The sequence below is a fragment of the Morus notabilis genome, unplaced genomic scaffold (genome assembly GCF_000414095.1).
Source record: "Morus notabilis unplaced genomic scaffold, ASM41409v2 Scaffold634, whole genome shotgun sequence".
NCBI lineage: Eukaryota > Viridiplantae > Streptophyta > Magnoliopsida > Rosales > Moraceae > Morus > Morus notabilis.
Genome location: NW_010359282.1, coordinates 464,316 through 473,094, shown reverse-complemented (window position 1 = coordinate 473,094; position 8,779 = coordinate 464,316).

Genomic DNA, 8,779 nt, shown 5'->3' with positions numbered 1-8,779 from the left:
TTTAATTCATCTCAAGTCTTGGCCTATTTTCATCTTTTTTCCATTTTTGTTGGCCATTTACGGTTAAACTGTAGAGGTTTAAAACTATGAAAAATAAAAGATACAATATTATAAATTTCTTAAAAATACACATCAAAATAACTGTAGAGGTTTAAAACTATGAAAAATAAAAGATACAATATTATAAATTTCTTAAAAATACACATCAAAATAAAAATAAATTGGTGATCCGGTTTAGATCGTTTCTCAAATTTCCCAAATAAGAGATTTTTTTTTTTCAAAAAAAAAAAAAACTGTTAACCCAAATTGTCAGAAAATGGTTATGACATGAAACTAGACCGAGTATTTAAAACCACCGAATTGTTCAAGTCGGACGTTATGTGGTCTCCATTAGACACACCTTCTTCTGCAAGAGTTTACCACCTGTCCTACTCGGAGTGCATCCACTTCCGCCACACTTATAATAAGACCATTAGAGTGTGAAAACACCCGTTTTGTTGATTCGAATTCTTAATTTAAGTTGAGATGTAACTTTATGTGAGAACTTTTTATTATAGAAAAAAAAAGTTAGATGTAATTTTCTGTGAGAGTTTTTAACTGTAACAAAATTAGAATTAAAAACTCAAATCGGTGATATGAACGAGACCTTAGATGCGACTTTCTTCTATGAGATTTGTCTTCTTAAATTTCTCTTATAATCTCTTAAGGAGAATTTATAAATAACTATAAAACCCAATATTCTTTTAAGAAAGAATTTATAAATAATAGCAAATCCAGCATATTTGAGTTTATCATAAGGAAATGGAAAAATTAATTTGCTAGTAGTTCCATTCTTTATTTTAAAAGCAGTATGGTACCATTTCTATTTGGATAGCATCCATCCATACAAATATCTTTGTGACATTTATAATAAAATGCGCAATTTCAATATATATTTTTCAGACCCTTTTTTTAAGTCCTCTTAAAACTTTTATAAATATCATATGATGCAACACATATTTTTAGACGCATATATATCAACTCATTTTATAAATGACCAGGCTATCAAAATATAATGCTTATCCATTATCTATGAGTTCATTCACTCATATATTTCATAAGTTTACCGCAAAAAACGTTTAACCATCTCATAATTAATATTCACAACTCTATACTTTCTCATATATACTATTTTATATGAGTATTCATTTTTACCCTACAAGCTTTATATATTCCAATTATTTGGACCAGTAGTCCATATCAATACTTCACTTTTGCGAGTAACTCTTGCATGAATTTGCATCTTTTAATTATTAGCAAATTTTATCGATGTCAAGTTTTCTCGATGAATTTCATACTTCTTTCAAGATCTTTACCTTTTTTTTTTTTTTTTTCAAAATTTCGGCATATCTATAATTGCCGACAATAACTTTTATTACAATTTAATTTTGCTCCTATATTGACATAATTTTTTGAGATCCATAACTTTTTGAGATCCATCTACTATTTTCAATATTTATAAAATATCAAGTATACTCGTTGAACTGCTTCAGGAGCTCATAACTTCATTAATGGTATATACAATTTGCTCAAAAACTTTTGATCTCCAAAAAGAGTGTCAAATTTTCATGTCAATAACCATTCACAAGTATATCATCTTTAGAAATATGGTCTCTTTACTGGTCTCTTTCTCTTCCAATATGGTACTTTATACCAAATAAGTCTTCAACACTTCATGTGTATCTTAGACTTAGGGCTGTTCATGGGTTGGGTTGGTGCGGGGTATGACTTTTTTTTTTTTCCGCCCCAAAGGGTGCGGGTTGCACATATTTGGCCCCAATGATGTTAGAAAAATTTTACAACCCAACGATGTTCGAGTTGGGTTGGGACGATGCAGGGTGGGTTGGGTGGTCGGTTTCAACATTTAAAAAATTAAAGACTTAAAGTTCAATATAATATTCAAACTTCATCATTAAATAGAAATAGCAACCATCCTTATCAGTCCGGCGAGAGAGCACTGAAGAAAGTGGGCAAGACGGCGGCCGAGAGGACTGAACAATGAGGAGAGAGTTAAGAGGGGGTTCACGGGAGAAGAAGAAGAGGGAAAACTGAAAAGGAAGAGGCAAGAAGAGGGGGTTCACGGGAGGGGAGACCGAGAATGAGATTGTGAACCCTAATGTTAGCGAGCCTAAGGTAGAACTTAGGCAGTTCGGCTTGGGCTGAAAGCTTGGGGGTATGTTGTGTAGGTTGGGTTGGGGATTGCAGGTTGTTATGGGCCCAACCCGCAATCCGCCCCAAACACTTCAGGCCAGAGGTATAATGGGCCAAAAATTTAAAAATAATGCTGCGGGTTACTTTTTTCGGCTTGGGTTGGGGCGGGGTGGGTTGGGTTTGCGGGTTGTTCGGGTTTATGAACAGCCCTACTTAGACTAATAATCTAACCGATTGTCATTTAGAGACCTTAATCTAATTTAAGACATCAACAGTTAGAGAAGCGATTTAATCACTTTCTTTATCATATAATAAGCAATTCTATACTGCATTGCAATGTTTAAGTATTCAATTCATGCAAGGATCAATAATATCCAACTGCAACTTCTATCCCCTTGATGGCGGGAATATATATATATTTTTTTTCAAGCAATATTACCTGTAGGGATTTTCAAAATGATTAGCATTCTAAATCATACTCATTATACCCGTTAGTGTAGTAAACTTCTAGTTCGTCATACTGATTAATATAATTGTTTTACTACAATTTGAGAGAGAAAGTGTAAATATTTTCTAGTACATCATTTTCTCATTAGGCTGAATATAATTAACAATATTTATCCTTGTGTATATCTCTTCGAATTTATCGCTACTGTTGGTTATTTTTTCATCCTCAGGATGATAATAACATGTGAATTTTCATCATCAACTAAGTAATTCATCTTTTCAAATAAATTGAAAAACCCTAAATATCATAACAAATTGATCATCAATGCATTAAGCCATATAATTTCTTTGTTCTCTTTTTTTCCCCCTTTATTTTGTATTGACCAAGTCAAGTTGTATTTCTTGGACATATATGAATGTGATATTTTCACACATCAAATAATTTTAACTCACAAGCCTTTTTGATTTCTTTGTCACTTTTTCTCGCGTTTTGTAATGGCATATGTGAGCTTTTAAAATACGTGGATACTAATTAACATAATAACTCCACCATGTCAAAGACAATTTTAAAGAAAAATAACCTTAAGTTAAATAAAGATGAGACAACATATAACTCTACTTTTTCTTTCCCTCTTTCTCCACTTAGGCCATGTAAATATCAAATGACTATTTTGAACATACCACATGTATGTTACTAAAGGTCTATATAGCCTTTTCATATGCCATAATAAAATTTAAGGGAATTAAATGGTAATCATAAGTTTCTCCATATATTGAAGCTTGATTCTACTTATTAAAGCCTTTCTACGTCACATGACAAGTGACTAATTTTGAATTTTCACGGAAATAGTCAAATGTTGCAAACTTTTCAATTTCCTCATGTTTTGATAATTCACGAGTTTGCAAACCATTACAACTTCTCTTATACTTCCACACTTCCGGTGGTACTTTGTGGCTCTCTTTCATTAGGGTCGGTAATTTTTGACACGACACGAAAACGATACGAGATAAATGAGTTTGGACCGCACGATTATTAATTGAGTCGTTAACGGACTAACATGAATAACACGAAAATAAACGGGCTGGATTCGTGTCAGCCCGTTTAACACGCTTAACCCGTTTAATTATACAAATTATCGTGCCGACATGACCCGACCCAGCTCAACCCGTTTATTAAGGTAATATATATATATATATATATATTTTTTTTTTTTTTTAATAGAAAACCCTAAGTTCTCTCTCATTCTCTCACACCCGCCTCAGTCATCACGCCCGCCTCAGTCCTCACCCGCCGTTTCCATCTCCGTCGATCTGGAAAAGATTGAGATTGAAAAGCCTTTCTAAACGAATGACCCATCTCCATCTCCATCTCCATCTCCATCTCCATTGCCGTTTCAGCCTTTCTGGATTTTGATTTTGGGAGGCGGACGGGACCGTTTCAGCTTTCCTCAATATCAACAACCCATCTCCATCTCTATCTCCATGTACGTACTCCTCCTTCTTCTTCGCATTCAATTTCTTCTTTTAACTTGTTGCGTCTATTTGATTTTAACTAATATGCATTTTCTCCTCCTTCGCATTCAATTTCTCCATCTACATGTACATAATCTGCATTTTCCCAAAGCCTTGATTCAATTCATTTCGCGATTCCCTGACGTAATAATAAATATCATAAGGAAGGCAGCAACAACTACGAGAAACTACGAGATTCTGGCCATTTGAATTCAGAAAAGGCTTGTTGAAACCAGAATCGAGTCGGAGCAAACCCAGAGAAATCTAAGGATGCTCAACACAGGTATGACCAAGTTGGATAACTTGCTTTCACAACAAAACGTTAGTAGTGATAATTGGGGCTCGGCTACAATGGTCAAGAAACCTTAGGAAAGATCATTTTTGTGAAGGCAACCACCAGCTCTCTAGCATAGCATTCTCAAACGTCACAGGTAAAAGAAGTTAAGCAATTTGTTGCAAAATTTGTTGCAACAAAAAGAGCAACAAATAGATTTGTTTCAATTTGTCATTATTATAATGTGGTTGGACATATTAGGCCTCGGTATTTTAAGTAAATAAATGCAATAAAAAGAGGTGTGCAGGTGAGACCTTTTAATTTTGGCAGAATAAAGCAAACACCTTAAATTAAGATTGATTCAACTCCTAAAAATCAAGAAAAGTTTGGATTACGAAATTTGATTTGAGGTGTTTTGATGTTCGTACTTCTTTAAAAGATTACGCTATTGACTCTTAGTACCTTGACAGTGGTTGTTCCAAGCATATGACAGGTGAAAAGAATTTTTCTGAGAAATTACCAAAGTTGTTCCGATGGTCATATGAACTTTGGTGATGGTAGGATGTGTTCTTGATCATTGGATAATTGTTACATTCTGTTACACCCACACACATTTCACAAACTTTGAAAATTGGTTGACAGTGAAACAATTGTTTTAGAATTTGTTGCAACAGGAAGACAACTTGTTAACATTTTTACCAAAGCTCTTGGTACGTTGTGGTTTGAATCCTTGAGAAAAACATTTGGAATTTGTCTTATGTATTTATTTATTTATTTCATTTTTGTGCATTTGGGTTTTGCATTCATCTTGCTCATACATATGGTCCACAATCATTTGTGCACAGCTTCACTTTGGAATTTTTAGATTTTTTATTGAATTGAGTTGTGATATGGACGATCTGCCATGAGAAAAGACCTACCCTGGTGATAGAGTGAAAGGCCCCAAAAATAAAATATAAATATAAAAACCTGCAAAGTGATCTAGATGAATAGGTAAGTTTGAACAGGTTTTTCATTTCCTGAAATTTCAAGTGTTAAAATTGATGATGTTCAAAAAGGGGATATTTGTGCAAGTTCTTTCACACACTAACTTTGTTCATAGTGAAATTCTATTTTGATATGAAATTGAGAATAGTACAGATTTTATTTTTGAACATAACTTTGAGTGGACTCCAATTTCTTGAGTATTGCATTTGCATGTAGATAGGCTTTTAAAATAATTAACTTTTTTTGAGGCTACCCTTTTGGTTGCATTCTCTGTGCAAATTGGTTTCTTGGTTTAGAATATAATGAGTTGTTATTTTGGTGCAACAAATTTTTTGTGTTGGTTCTGCTGTCAACTTCATGTTGTTCTGTCTCCAGAGTTTGCATGGGAAACTATTTTTTTTATTGCCTCCGTTCCATTCTCATTCTAATAAGTTTGTGGTGCACATTTAGGGGGAGACAAGATTATAGAAGATGTTGTACCATTTTCGTTTCAAAAAATTGTTGCAACAAATCTTGCAACAGATCTAGCAACAGTCGGCGCTGAAGACGTGAAAGGGGGTTCCTAACTTCTTACAGTTTTTTTTAAAGATGATCATATTAGCTTGGGCATTATTTTTGCAGGTTCCTAACCGGTTTTTCTAGTTTGGTCTCTATTTTCTCAAAAAGGGGGAGTAGTGTTAGTGTTATTTTGTGTGATTTTGGGGGAGTTATTTCTTTTGATATTCTGATGATTTTCAGTTTTGTTCGTGGATTCAATTTCCATTTCACTTTTTAATATTTTACCAAAACAATGCCAAATGGAAAGATTATTGGGATTTGATTCTCAAATTTGTTTTGATTCTCTGATTCTTTATTGGTGATTAGCATTATTTTGGTAATGTTAAACTGATTGATCTGATTAACATGTACTAGAGAACTTCTTCGGAAAGAATCTACTCATTTTGAAAACTATATAAAGTCCATGAAAGTTAACATTTGTTTCAAGTTCGGTAAGTTAATGATTGATGATTTGATTGATATGAATGTGATTTGGCTAGCTAGACGAATTTCAATTACTTCTGAGGATCACGTGTAGGTTCGTGAGGCATTACATGGAAAGACTTTAAGAATTAACGTGATTGATTTTTCATATCAACTTTTTAACAGTAAATATTGTAGAAATTGTTGCAACAAGTTTCTATAAGAAGTTGAGTACAACATTTTGCACTAAAGTCATTTGACAGCTGTTTTAGAAGGTCGCTTGCTTATTTGCAGCATGCCTTTTGTATCTGTTTTTCTGAGTGTGTGAGATCGGGGCGTGCAATTATAATTTCATTAATTCTTCGGGAGGAGGGTTTATAGTTTTTCAGGAGAGAAATTTTGTTGACGAGGGTGTATGCATGTGTGTGTTTGATATTTAGATATTTTAATGTGTGTTAGCTATTATACATGATTTTAACTATAAATGATATTAAGTAGTCAATTAATATAGTTTTGAATACAATATAAAATTCCACTATTTTTGCTAGTTGGGTCATAAACGGGTTATAAACGTTTTTTTTTTCGTGTCGGCCCGTCACGGCACGATTAGTAATCGTGTTCGCGTGGCGTGTCGTGTTAACCGTGTTATTTGTGTTTCGTGTTCCTGTTTGGGTTTCTGACACGTTTATTAATCGTGTCGTGTTCGTGCTCACTATAATCGTGTCGTGTTTGTGTTCACTATAATCGTGTCGTGCCGTAATCGCGTCGGCCCGAACACAGCCCGTGAACACGAATTGCCAGTCATAATATTGACATTGAGAAATTATAAAAGCCCCAATAACCCATATATTCAATATTCTCGGGGAATATGCAAAAATCTTTTTATAGACAAAATTGATGGAATTTTTTTTTTTTTGACATTACATGGTTGCTAACAAAAATACTATTGTCATTATTATCTTCATAATTTTATCACCTTGCTCATAATTACAATATACGACAACATTCATTTTATAGAATGTGCAAAGCCAAATTGCATTACGCAAAACTGTTGGTTCATTGAATTTTGGCTCAAAAATATATGCCAAAATGATACATTCATGCCACTATAATTTAAATTTCGCCATATCCATATTGATAAATGATGCAGTATTCACTTCTAAGAATATGCAAAATTAATTAGCTAGACAAAATCAATTGTCTTTTTTATCATACGCTTTAATGATGAAAACCACATTATTTTTCACGTTCTTGTTATAACCATATTCATGATTACACCGAAGAATGTTAGTAGCCATTTATCAAAATTAACGGCTTAAATATTTATACATGAATCTTTAATATATAACGTTTCTATGTCATAAGTGAGCCTATAAACTTTATGAAAATAATACACATATCAAAACAGTTTGAAGAACGAAACATTGAATTACTAAAATAAAATAATTGAAATAATTGTTGGAATATTTTTATATGACTTTCATAATCATAATAATTTACTATGTAATTAATTAAAGTATCTTATGAACAACTGTGTTAATGTAAATTAACACATACATACATGTTAAATATCAGTCTATTATAAGATAAATACTTATTTTATTAACTCATTTAAAGCATATAAACTCTTTTTATCTCGGGAACTTTGTATAAATAGACCAAGTAAAATGTGTTTTTAAGTAAATAAACCGTCAAAAAAATAAATTGGATAAATAACCTAACTTCCATGTCATCATTCCACGTCATCAATTATGGTTTTAGGATTTTCTTTCTCCTCCTCCTCTTCCATTTCGCGCCATTTTGTTCTCCCAGCCGCCTTCAATTTCTCCTATCTTCTTCTCAAGTCATCGTCGTCGCATAACCTCATTAACATTATTATCTTGCCCATTCAACGTTTTTTTCTCGTCCAAAACGAAGTTTGAAGAAGAGCTACTAAGTAAGTCTTTCATTTTCTATATCTCTCATGGTATTTTTCGTTGTTGTTCATATGTTTTTAAGATGAGAATGTAGTTAAAAATCCATTAAAATAGTAATTTTACATGTTAAAAGACTAGTTTACATTGTTTGATATGATGAAGATCCGCTGGGTTTAGAAAAAAAAAAGGTTTGTTCTTGGTCGGTTCGTGGTCTGTTCGTGGTCGGTTCATGGTCTGTTCTTGGTCTGTTCTTGGTCTGTTCTTATAACATGGTCGGTTCTTGGTCTGTTCTTGGTCTGTTCTTATAACATGGTCGGTTCATGGTCGGTTCTTGGTCTGTTCCTAGCCTGTTCTCATAAAATGGTCGATTCTTGGTCTGTTCTTGGTCTGTTCTTATTGCACTGTCAGTTTTTAGTCTGTTCTTATTGCACAGTCGGTTCTTAGTCTGTTCTTGGTCTGTTCTTGGGTTGTTCTTATTATATGGTCTGTTCTC